General features: G+C 45.2%; 1 protein-coding gene and 1 pseudogene across 2 annotated transcripts in view; both read right to left on the bottom strand.

The window, feature by feature from the left end:
* ZNF502 (zinc finger protein 502) overlaps window positions 1–3376 on the bottom strand; it is a 17654-nt gene extending 14278 nt beyond the window's left edge. Inside the window, exon 1 of one of the 2 annotated variants that reach the window (XM_049642523.1) lies at window positions 3286–3376. The gene's annotated coding sequence lies outside the window, so the exon portion shown is untranslated. The other variant, XM_049642525.1, reaches the window with a different exon arrangement.
* Window positions 3377–12311: 8935 nt separating this feature from the next.
* LOC125928754 (malignant T-cell-amplified sequence 1-like) lies at window positions 12312–13097 on the bottom strand (annotated as a pseudogene).
* Window positions 13098–13373: the final 276 nt, after the last annotated feature.

Genomic DNA, 13373 nt, shown 5'->3' with positions numbered 1-13373 from the left:
TCTGCCACTCCCCCACTTGTGCTCTGTCTCTCAAAACATTTAAAAAATTTTTTAACTTTTAAAAAAGGAACAAGAGAAAACTACATAAATTTGATTTTAGAAAAGTTATCTAGGGGTGCCTGGGTGGCTCAGTCAGTTAAGCGTCCGACTTCAGCTCAGGTCACGATCTCGAGGTCTGTGAGTTCGAGCCCTGCGTCGGGCTCTGGGCAGATGGCTCAGAGCCTGGAGCCTGCTTCCCATTCTGTGTCTCCCTCTCTCTGCCCCTCCCCTGTTCATGCTCTGTCTCTCTCTGTCTCAAAAATAAATAAAACGTTAAAAAAAAAATTTTTAAAAATTATCTAAATGCCTGCTTGATTTTGTTGTATTCGCTCTGCTGGTCTCTTAGGTGTCATGAAGTCAAGGGGCTGTTTGTCTTGTTCACTACAAAATTCGTAAATGCTTATTACAGTATCTGGTTCTCAATGGTTACAGAGGAAGATTGATTCTCAGTGGTTATTGTTCTGAAATGGGGTGAGGGCAGAGAAGCAGAATGTGGCAACTTCATAAACTTTTGTGTATGGGAACTGGAGAACCTTTTAGTGAATGAATCTGCAGAGAAATACAGCATATAATTCTCAGGACTCCTGCCTTCGCTCATGAATGAAACTGATAACCTCAATCTAAAACTTCAAAGGTACACCTTTTAACTCTGCTACAGTAATGGCTCAAGGACATATTAACAGCTCTCAAAAACCTGGACCTCACTGACTAATTGGAACCATCAGTCTTGATATATAGATGTAATGGTTGTTAAAATAAGAGCTACACTCTGGAAGAAAAGACCTTAAAAAGATCATTTTGGGGGGCACCTGGGTGGCTCAGTCGGTTAAGCGTCTGACTTCAGCTCAGGTCATAATCTCACAGTTTGTGGGTTCGGGCCCTGAGTTGGGTTCTGTGCTGATAGCTCAGAGCCTGGAGCCTACTTCAGATTCTCTGTCTCCCTCTCTCTCTGCCCCTCCCCCACTCGTGCTCTGTTTCTCTCTCAAAATTAAATAAACATTTTTTAAAAATTTAAAAAACCCAGAATGCAAAACATTAAAATAAAAAATATGCATGCATATACCAGCACTAAGTAAACATCCAATAAACAGAAACTATTATTAACACACAGATATATACAAAATACAAAGAACAGAAGAAAATCCACCAAAATGTTAACACACTGATCCCTGGGTCATTTAAGGTGTTACTTTCCTTTGTCCTTTATACTCTTCTATATATTTCACTTTCCCTACAACAAGCATGAATTATTTTGACGGTTAGAGAAACAATCACATAAAACAAAAATGACAGTTCTTGCTCACAGGTTTCACAACCAAAAAAAACCAGAAACAAAAACAACAACATCAAAATGCCAGACCAAATGGGTACGGTATTGGCCTCTTGTCCAGAGAAAGATTAAAGTGAACTGAATTGGGAATCAGAAACTGCTGTCACAGCCCATGTGAATGGGCCTAAAGGACTAGTTATTTATCTGACAAAACTAACAAAACAGATAATATCCATGAATCCATTCAGCTTTAACATTCTGTGAATCCTTAACTAAATGAGTTAGTTCATATAAAACATTTATAAAGATGTCTTCCACATGGCAGGCATTCCACAGGGGTCAGGCATTACCATGTTTGATACTAAAATCTACGGAGAAGAAAAGACATCTCGGTGTCAACCCTCTGCTCCAAGCGTGGGTCATCTGAACTGTCAGCAGTTCATGTCAAGCTGCAAATATTTTCTGTAAAGGGCTAGAAAACTAAATATTTTAGGCTTCATGGGCTATATGGTCGGTCTCTGTCTTAGCTATTCAACTTTGCCTTTGTAGCTTAAAAACAGAACTAGACAATATATAAACAAATGAACTCGGCTGTGTTTCAGAAGACTTTTTTTTTTTTTTTTTTTTTTTACAGAAACAGGTGACAGACCAAATTTGGCCTGTGGGCCATAGTCTACTGACCCCTTGCCTACAAATTCCCCAGAAAGGAATGTACAGGTGTCTCCACCAATGCCCAGTGTAGAATAATCTGACTGTCAATGATTTTAAGACGATAAAAGGATGTGTCTGAATCCAGGTTTTGGGGAAGAGACAGGTATTGTGGTGAAGGGTAAAAAGGAAAGAAACTTTTAATAGCTTAATCCTGTTAAAAGTAATACAGAGCTAGCTCTCTCCTCAAACCCTATAAGCTTTCTCCTCGCTGCCACCTCCTTACCTCTCACTAATTAGCCAGAAAGGATTATGGGCAAGCCAGGTAAGGTTTTTGATGAATTTGAAGCGACAGTTCCCTCAATAAGGCCACACTTAACGGTACTCCTCTCTGAAGCCCTTGGATTTGTCGGTTGGCCAAAAGTAACCTACTCATGCAGGCTGCAGCAGCACAGTCGATCTCTCTTCTGCACCTTGGGTCACTTAGCAGCAATGTGTCCTTAGACAGTCATCTAGTCTTTCCCTATCTCAACATGCTTATTGAGAATACAGATAATACACTGCGGTTTAGGTCAAATAAATTAGCACAACTGCTTCGAACAGTGCCTGATACATGTTAAGTGTTAATAAGTGTAGTTTAAAATATTATCACAAAAATCCGCTCACATCTCTATCTTCCAGCGCTAGACTGGCTGCATCTTCGCAGTCGGCAGGCTCCAACGTCACTCATTCTGTAGCCCCGCCCCTGAGTTCTGGATCATATTCGGCAAGTAACGGAGAGTAAAATTTTGTAGCCAGACACCGATGTTTCCATATGTGCTATCACATACATGCTGTCAACTGACTACTGGAAAGTCCAACTTTATAGATCAAGAAACAGCCTCTGTAGCCTCAAAAATTATGACTCAGAGACTCGAGACTAGCCACCTGGTGCGCTTTACACTACCGCCGTTTCCTATTACGACGGTCCCTAAAAATGTTTCTGAGCTGCAAGATTCATGGCGGGGGGGTGGGTGTAGCTGGTACTCAGCCGGAGAACTCTGAGCCCCGGGACTTCGTTTCCGAACACGGGTCCTAGCTCTTGATCACCTATCTACCCATCACTCAGTCATCACTCATTCGTTCATTCCCTCCACCATGTTCTTAGACTTCTGCTCCGTGCAGGGCCCGGTGCCGAGGCCGCTGGGAGTTCCGGGCCGCACGCGCAGGCAGCAATCTGGGGGGAGATGGGGGTCGGGACAGGCTTTCTACAGAAGCGTCGGCCCGCCGCCCCAGCCGAGGGCGCCCGGAGCCGCTCCTTTCCCCTCCCGAAGGCCCCGCCCGCTCACCGTGAGGTCCGGGGGCTCCCCGCGGGGCGGCAACTACTGTCCCACAGGTGCGCGCCAGCCCAGGGAGCAGGTTTACCCGCCAGGCCGGAAAAGCAGTGGCGCGGCCGGTAGTGCGTCACCAGCGGCCCCGCGCCCCTTGTCGGGCGCATCCTTCCGCTGCCTCTCTAGGAAGCGGGAGGAGCATCTCGATGGCGTGCTCGAAGGCCGCGATTCGGGGCCTGGTTTCCCTCCAAAACACAGCCGAGTCCCTGATGTCCCGTTAAAGACTACCTCTGCCCGGAACACAGTGACCACTTCATCCCTCAGGCCGACTGTAGATGGGGTCGTGAGGGTTGGAAAGAGTGCTGGGTAGGAGTCGGAAGGGGCCGTCTCAGCAAGGCGCTAGTCTATTCATCTGCGAAAAACAGCCCCTGATTAAGAACCTCGAATGATCCGTTAGTTAGAATGATAGATTCCCAATCTAGGCCCCCACACACTGATCTCACCCAGCAATATCTCTTATTCTGTTATCATTCACATTCTCTTTTCTATCATAAATGACTTCCCATTGGCACCCTGAAATCTCCGGTCTGTTCCTGACACTGGATCTCTTTTCCAGGATTTGCCCCTCTGGGATAGTCTCCCTCCCTTCTGCTTACTCTCTGCTACCTCCCCCATTCAATTTGTACTGGTTCTTCAAGACCCAGTTCAAATCTTTACTTGACCTTCACTAGTGTTTACACTCCATTATCACCCCATGAGTAATTCCAGCTCTAGCTAGCTTCCTAAATACACACACTGGTCCACTTTCACATGTTATTAGGGAGATAAACACAGGTAACATTCCCCTCACAGGCAACTATGAAGAACCCAATTCATCTTCTGTACAACTCTACCCAGTTAATGTGGAGCTATTACTTACCATCATATCACAGTGTTTAGCAGTATCTGGCAGAGAAGGTATTCAATAAATATGCATCGAATCCATTAATCAAATACAAAAGTAAAGTTCAGATTAATTGCATTTTTCAGAAATTGAGAAAAATGTGAATATCATAGCTTAAATCCAGAAAACAAGTTTTTGAACATCCAAAAGGATCATCTAGCTGGCATATTCCCATCTACTCACCTCGGTCTATCCAACCGTGGTCCCCTTCAGTAGGATGTAAGCTTTGTGAACACGGGAACCTTTTTTCTCTTACTCTGTCTAACCACATCTAGAACAGTGGCTGGCACATACTTGGCACTCAGTAGATATTTGGTGAATGACTGACTAAGCCACCAGAATCAGATTTCTTTCTTAAGCTGAGGAACTCCACCTTCATTACTGATACTGATCCACCTGGAGTCTCATCTCTAAACATAAATAGATCACTCAACATCATGTCATGTTTGAGGAGCACCAACACAAGAGTTTCAAGTTCAGCATCACCAGAGTTACAGGAGATAGGATAGATGGTTCTAGTTTATGTTCCAATAAGTTTCATGAAGTAGTTACTCCACATAGATGTATATTTCTTATATCTGAGAGATAAAACTCATGGAAAATCAACTTTCTTCCTCCAGATTACCTACGGCACATATTCTAAATAGGTTAAGGTTACTTCCCCTGGGGAAATTAGAAACTCCTGGTAAATCATATTTAACCACCCTTCAATAGAGACTACATGAAGAATATGCCATAAAGATGTCTTGTTTTTCTATGCAAGATGCAACCATTGTTACCATTCACAGTTGCTTACGCAACGTCTCTATCTCCCTTTCTCTCTAACACTCTGTGCCCAATTTACCATCAAGAAAAACAGGCTAAGAGAGTCTGAGGCAACCAATATCACACAGACTGTAAGCAAAAGAATTGCCTTAGAAGGCTAGAACTTCAGGCTCCAAACCCAGTGCCCTTTGAAGGTCACCGCAGACAATCCCCTCCCCTTTCCATGATTTAAGTTGCCCCCGTCTAGATCGTCTCCTTTTTCTTTACATTGCTTTAAAGGGGCCAGAACTATATACACAAACTTTAGATCCAATGATCACCGTTTTAGCAAAGATATCATGACAAACACTACATGGTGCCCATAAAGTATCCATTGTCATCATTTTCCTTACTAACTAAACCAAATTTTTATTCAGGGTAGCACCGTGTCCAGAATTCTCAACTTGCTTCTCAGCTAGAGCTGGCCATATGACACAGTTCTGGTATAAGAGATAAATTATAGAGGGCTTCTGCGTGGAGCTTCCAGAACACTGCTGTTTTCCTAATTGAAAAGAACAGACTTGGTTGGAAAATGTTTTGTGTCCTTGGCACTTCTCCCTTCTTGGGACACAATTATGAGGCTGATGATGCAGCAGCCATCTTGTAACCATGAGGTTCGAGCATGAAGATGGTAACCACATTATAAGAATGGCACGACTAAAGGAAAGAAGGGGCTTGGTTTTTGAGTCTCCTGGACACCTTGTTAAGTGATAAAAATTAACCTCTTTTGGACCATCCACCCTAGTTGGGTTTTTTAATATGTAGCCAAATGCTTTCCCAAATGATTCACTTCTGCAAGGAGAATATATTAAAAAGTATGGTCTACACACCTAAAAGTTTTGTCTCTAGGAAAGACAAAATTACAACTAATTCAGCTTTTTCAGTCCAACCAGGTTGCAGGAAACATATAGTCCACAGAGGTGAATTTCCTTTCTCTGTGAGATACAGTTACTGAAAACTCGGGGCTTTTGTTTGTTTTTCACCAAAGCAAGTTAAATGAACACACTATTTAGAAATATATATTGGGGCACCTGGGTGGCTCAGTCAGTTGAGTGTCCGACTTAGGCTCAGGCCATGATCTCATGGTTCGTGAGTTCAAGCCCCACAAGGGGCTCTGTGCTGACAGCTCAGAGCCTGGATTTTGCTTCAGATTCTGTGTCTCCTTCTCTTTCTGCCCCTCCCCCGCTCACACTCTGTCTCTGTCTCTCAAAAATAAATAAACATTGAAAAACATTTTTAAGAAATGTATATTAATAGAAATATATGTTAATATATATACATACACATATACATACATACATATACACATATGTAAATTTCATCTAAGTGAGATACCCTTGCTAGTAACTCAGGTCTCCTTCTCAAGAGGACAACACAGTCAGTGCTAGATTTTTGAGACACTAAGTATTAAAAGATATGGTGAGACACCCCCAGCTTCAATACACAATTAAAAAGTAATAACCAGGGGCGCCTGGGTGGCTCAGTCGGTTAAGCGTCCGACTCTGGCTCAGGTCATGATCTCGCGGTCTGTGAGTTCGAGCCCCGCGTGGGGCTCTGTGCTGACAGCTCAGAGCCTAGAGCCTGGAGCCTGTTTCGGATTCTGTGTCTCCCTCCCTCTCTGCCCCTCCCCCGTTCATGCTCTCTCTCTGTGTCAAAAATAAATAAACGTAAAAAAATAAAAATAAAAAAAGAAAAGTAATAACCATGGTGGGGGGAGGTGGAATTAGAGCAAGACGGTCAAAGAAAGAATTACACATCCACAAAGATCTATGTTACATGAGAAAGTAATGCACCTAACTTCATTCCCCTCAGCAGGTTATATAAAGAAAACAGAGCACAACGTGGTAAGTTTATCTCTGAAAAATAAATAGCTGTTAACACACCTTTCTTCCCACATCAGGGGGCATGTAGCACCCAATGCACAATACAATTATTGCTTCTCTCCATGAAGTATAACTGCTGATCACTCAGCTTCCCCCCCCCCCAAACAACGTTATGTGAAATGTACAACACAGATGTGCATGTTGGGCGGTAGCTGATTACATGAAACACACAGCACAGCATTTCACATTGCTTCTCTCATCGAAAGGTTGGGAATCTATGACTCACAGGCCAGATCTAGCCCCCTGTTCATTTTTAAAGTGGTTTTATTCGAACAGGTCAGGCCCGTTCATTTACTTTTTGTCTGTGGATGCTTTTACACTACAAGGGCAGAGTCGAGAAATTGTGACAGAGACCATATGGCTCATGAAACCTAAAACATTCACTATCTGATCCTTACAGAAAAAGTTTGTTGACCCCCACCCCACCCCGTTCTAGTGAAATCCATGCTTTGGTTACTCATCTGCTTTCTCAGGAGACTCCATGACATTTTCACTGCTTAGAAATATATGTTGCCTCCTAAGAGACATCCATTTAATGGTAGCTTCGTTTTCCTTCTTATACAGAGAGGCAACATAAAGCTCGATGTAGAGGGGCACCTGGGTGGCTCAGTCCCTTAAGTGACAGACTTCAGCTCAGGTCATGATCTCACAGTTTGTGGGTTCAAGGCCTGCATCGGGCTCTGTGCTGACAGCTCGGAGCCCGGAGCCTGAAGTCTGCCTTGGATTCTCTGTCTCCCTTGCTTTCTCTGCCCCTCCCCTGCTTGCGCTGTCTCTCTCTCTCAGAAATAAACATTTAAAAACAAATAAACAAACAACAACAAAAAACACCGTGCCTAGTATACTACCATTTGTACTGTTTTTGAGAGAGAGAGAGAGCAAGGGAGGTGGAGAGAGGCAGAGGGAGGGAGAGAGAGAGAGAGGGAGGGAGGGAGAATCTCAAACAGGCTCTATGCTCAGCACGGAGCCCAACACGCGGCTCAATTCCATGATCCTGGAATCATGATCTAATCGGAAATCAAGACTCCAATGCTCAATCAACTGAGCCACCCAGGTGCCACTACCATATATAGTTTCATTTTTGTATATTTTTAATGTTTATTTATCTCTTTTGAGAGAGAAAGAGAGAGAAGGAGAGAGGGGCAGAGAAAGAGAGAGAGGGAGAGAGAGAATCTCAAGCAGCCTCCCCACTGCCGTGCAGAGCCCAACTCAGGGCTCAGTCTCACAAATCGTGAAATCATGACCTGAGCCGAAATCAAGAGTCAGATGCTTAACCCATTAAGCCACCCAGGAGCTCTGCCACCTGTACTTTTAAATGGGAGAGGGGTGAAGGAGAAATATATATATCCTATATGCATGCGTGTATGTGTGTGCGCGTGTATTTACTTGCATATACGTAAACACCCACAGGGGCTAACTATGAAGGTTAGGGGTCCTGGGCAAAAAGGGAGGTGGTAGGAGGCCCATCACCATGTCTTTTTATATTTTTAGGTTCTTGAAACATGCATATATGTTATAACCTCTTCAGAAATTTCAAGAAATTAAATGTATTATTTTTAAAGCTTCAAAGATTAAAATGCATAGTACTATTTGTGCTGACTGAATGAATTTGCCTTCCTTGGACGGGCCCTCCCTGAATTTCAGGGCTCCTGAGAGGTTTGTCCCCAGGCCTGAAGGCAGTTCCTGCCTCCCCATCTCTGGTAGCATTGGAGTCTGATTTGCAGCCCTGAAGGCTAAGCCTTTGTGGCCCTGGGAAGTTTCTACTAAACAGAAAAGGATTTCAATGAAGGGAGATTTTTTTGTTGTTTTTCTTGTTTTTAAACAAAATGTATTTCTCTGCAGGCTACATTCTGGCGTTATAGTACTCCTACATCAGAATGGCCAGTTTGAGTCCTCTGCAAAGAGAAGATGGTCTACACTCCAGAGTGTGCTGGTTAATTCCCACCCCTCCCAGAAATAGACATCAATTTCAAGTGAAGTTACTCCAGGCAAAAAATAAATAAATAAATAATCTCTTTAGGGGTCAATACATTCCAAAAAAAAAAAAAAATTCTCCAGCCTGTTAAAATCCAAGTTTTGAGTTGCAAAATCTATTCTAGAAGCAGATTTCTTTTCTTTTATACAAACATGTAACACGGGAGCAGGGGAGCCCTGCTACGTGAAGCAATGAATTCCTTCCACCATTTCTCTGTAGAATCATTTTACTATGACACTGGTTTGAGCATTTCTTTCGTGTTCATCCCTCCCTCCCCCCATGGCTTCTGGGTGTTGTCAGTCCTGGAACAAAATCTGCTTTGCCCCCTGTTCATATGAAGCAGATGAAAGTGAAGCTACTCCAGGGCCCCTGAGGAAACATATTTTGAAAACATCTGCCCTACACCATGGAGACGATTCAGTGGCAACGGTCCTAAGAGGCGTCAGTAACTGAACACAGAAAGCATGTTTCCATCATGCGTCGTTGTCCCCAAATCCTCAAAAGGTGGCGGACCTGAAGCAGCCTTATGTAGGTTGTCTCCACTTATTTCCAGAACCTTTCTAAACAGATGTCTGACTGTATCGTTTGCACCCACTGTGGTGTTCCCTTTTTTTTTCATTTTTTTTTAATGTTTATTTTTGAGAGAGAGAGAAAGAGAGAGCACGCACGAACAGGGGAGGGACAGAGAGAGAGAGGGAGACACAGATTCCGAAGCAGGTTCCAAGCTCTGAGCTGTCAGCACAGAGCCCGATGCGGGGCTCGAACTCACAGGCCGTGAGATCATGACCTGAGCCGAAGTCATGACTCAATCGAGCCACCCAGGGGCTCCCCCACCCCCACACTGTGATGTTTCTAACGATGCCTCAGGCTCGGGCTCCCTCATTTAGAACGTCTTAGGGCAATGTATTCACTTGAATTGTCCCCCAAACCTTGAGACTTGAGGGGACACTGTGCTGAGGTCAGCAGCACTGACTGTGCAGTCTTTGAGAGCAGTAGCTGGAACTAGACTTTATAGCTGCTAAACATGAAACCTACAACCCTGCCTCTTCCCTGCTTTTAACACACACACACACACACACACACACACACACACACACACCCTCCACGCCTCCCCAATAGGCACCCCTCCAAAACAACATATGACCCATTGTGTCAGTATTTGGGATGAGGGAGACTTTTTTTTTTTTATATAATTTATTGTCAAATTGGCTAACATACAGTGTGTACAATGTGCTCTTGGTTTTGGGGGTAGATTCCCGTGATTCATCGCTTACATACAGCACCCAGTGCTCATCCCAACAAGTGCCCTCCTCAATGCCCATCTCCCATTCTCCCCTCTCCCCCACCCCCTCCATCAACCCTCAGTTTGTTCCCTGTATTTGAGAGTCTCTTATGGTTTGCCTCCCTCCCGCTCTGTTAGAAACTATTTTTTCCCCTTCGCTTTCCCTCTGGTCTTCTGTTAAGTTTCTCAAGTTCCACGTTATGAGTGAAAACATATGCCATCTGTCTTTCTCTGACTGACTTATTTCACTCGGCATAATACCCTCCAGTTGCATCCACATTGTTGCAAACGGCGGGATTTCATTCTTTCTCATGGCGGGATGAGGGAGACTCTTTAAATGCTGTTATGATGTTCAGAGAAAAGCTGACCAGGTTGCTCTAGCTTTCAAATTGCTGAATTGCAGACAGCATCCAGACTATTTTCAGTACTGAGCGTATACTATGGAATCAGAAGACTGTGCCCATCTTTATAGAGCACACTTTCCAAGCTGGGACTTCACCCCCTCCGCAGACCATCCCAACACCCCCTCCACCAGGCAGCCTCTGGAAGTACCATGTGTGACTTAGCCAGAGGACACCCCCCCCCCCAGTCATGAACACATTCCTGCACTTCCTTCAATATACGGTGGGGGGGAGGGTTGTCTTCTGGTCTGGTGCTGTGCTCTGTGGCACCCCATGCCAATGGGCCAGAGGCTCCAGGAGCCCCAGAGAGTGGTGCTGCCCGAGGGCCTGCAGGGAGGAAAGCAAACTCAGACCCAGGATGCCCATTCCTATGAAAACTCTCAACTTCCTGTCAAGTGGCCGACTGGCCGGAGTTCTCGGGGATGATGCCTTGCAGGTGGCCCAGTACTGGCGTCTGACAGGCAGGGCGGGCACTCAGTGATGACAGCAGCTAAATCAGCCTTCCCAAGTCGTCAGTCCATGCTGACAAGCTCCATCTCTATGACGGTGGCCACTTTTATGTATTTATTTATTTTTTGGCCACACTTATTCATGTGTCAGTTGTGCCGGTCCCGGGGTGGCCAACAACCGAGGCTGGCCAACGTCAGCTGTCTTCGTCGGTTAGCCCTTCCATGATGGATGCTGTCTGGCGGGCATTAACATGATACAGCCATCCGCATAGTCTCCCAGTCACCCATCCACTTCGCATCTCCTCATCCCCAACCTTCCAGGCCCCTCACCGGCCAGCCAGGCCATTCCCCGGTGCCGTAGGTCAGTGTGAATTCTAACCCTCGTCCACTCTGCCTTCTCCGCCAGGTGGATGACCGGGCATATCCCCCACCTGAGAATGTTTTCCTCCCCCACTGTCATCTTGGGCCCCTGCTGGATGAGGCTCCAGGGAAGTTGCCGTCTGCATTTTTGGCTCCAGAACCCCAGAGGCCTTCATTATGGCCCTTGCTCTGGCAAGTGCCACGAGCTCCATATGGCACCTTGTCCCACTGCCTCCACTGTCGGCCATTCTGGCGTGTCAATTCACTTAGCCTGGGTCGTAACCTTCTCCATGCTTCTAGGAGCCATCCAGGTATTGAGGTCACACCATCTCTTAGGGCACTTGCCAGGGCGTTAAATCTTGGATTTCAGGAGAGCTCCCCATCTTTGTGGTCTGGCCATGGGTCAAGCATCCCGAGAACTCACTCCCACATGTCTTCTCCCAGTTGGTCATGCAGGTCTTCTGGGGGAGTTATAGCCCGGGGGCTAGTAGAGGAGACAGGTACGGGTTGTTGTTTTTTTTTAATTTTTTAATGTTTATTTATTTTTGAGAGAGAGAGAGACAGCGTGAGCAGGAGAGGGCAGAGACAGAGGGAGACAGAATCCGAAGCGGGTTCCAGGCTCTGAGGTGTCGGCGTAGAGCCCCGACATGGGGCTCAAACTCACAAGCCGTGAGCTCATGACCCCAGCCGAAGTGAGATGCTTAACCGACTGAGCCACTCAGGCGCCCCCAAGGTACAGGTCTTAAGGAAAGTGACCTTGTCTTGTAGACAGAGCTGTTTGCATTGTCTCCAAGCAAGGTGATAACAAACGCTGCTTTTCTTTTTCTTTTTCTTTTTTCTTCTTTTCTTTTTTTTTTTAGTATCCACTGAATTTACTGAGCATAACCACAGAAGTATTGGCTTCATGCAGTGACACACCAACAAAAACACAAGATATAGCACTATTATCCACATTTTGTCCAAGTGTATTTCTTTTGAGGCTCATTTATATATTTTCATATGCCACAGACTGTCACTTAAATAATGGATGTTTTTAATGCTAATTGCTTTCTTGACTTACTCAATATCTTCTGCAGATATCTTCATGATTCCCACACACAGAAAATGCTGATTTCCTTCCGCCATGATTGCAACGATCGTACGTACTGCAACAGGGTAAAGCTTGGCTCCAGGAGACGTTAAGCCTGGACACATAATGTTTGCTCGACTGAGTACAAATGTGATGGCTCCTTTATCAACTTGCTGGGGCACCAGGATAAAAGGATATTTGTGGAGTAACCTTAGGGTTGGATAAAAAGGTCCTTCCCTTTGTCTAAAAAATAGTAAGTTTTACTGCAAGGATTTCTCTAAATCCATTTACTGCAAGGATTTCTCTAGGTTCATGGCACCGCGCTATTCTGACAGGATCTTTCTTAGGCATTATATGATTAAGCCATGGTTCTCTACCTGGAAATTGTTCTATCGACTGGTTCTTAATACCCTTAATAATTGAGGTTTTCAACTGGATGCAGTTGGACACATTTTCTTTTTCATCACATTTCTTGAACACGTTCCTAGGTGAAGAGAGCGGCGATGGGGAAGAGCCCAGAACGGGAAAAATTGAGTTAGGTAGGGTCGGGCAGATCCCCTTACTCCGGGGAAAGCCGTCAGTGACAATAGGTGCTGTTGTCGTTATCGGGAAAGGGAGACAGCCAGCCGCACTTTACGGCTCTAACAAATACTGACTACTTCCGCATCTCTGACTTGGGTGGCCGTTTTGCTGGGTCGTTTGGGGCTACCAATTTCTTCCCAGAGCCGGTGGCTCAGAGGGCGAGGCTTGAGGAAAAAGAAGGGCTAGATCAATGGTTCTAGTTGTAGGAAGAGAATGGAAAGATAGCACTTGTTCTTAAGAAAGATAGGACGGATGGGCCGTTTCTGCAGGCTCAGAGGAGTCTGGTTGAAAGTTACGGGCATCCGGGGCGCCTGGGTGGCTCAGTCGGTTGAGCGTCCGGCTTCGGCTCAGGTCATGATCT

This window comes from Panthera uncia, chromosome A2 (genome assembly GCF_023721935.1).
Source record: "Panthera uncia isolate 11264 chromosome A2, Puncia_PCG_1.0, whole genome shotgun sequence".
NCBI classification, from domain to species: domain Eukaryota; kingdom Metazoa; phylum Chordata; class Mammalia; order Carnivora; family Felidae; genus Panthera; species Panthera uncia.
Note: the sequence above shows the minus strand (reverse complement) of the source record. Positions and strands in the feature narration are given on the sequence as shown.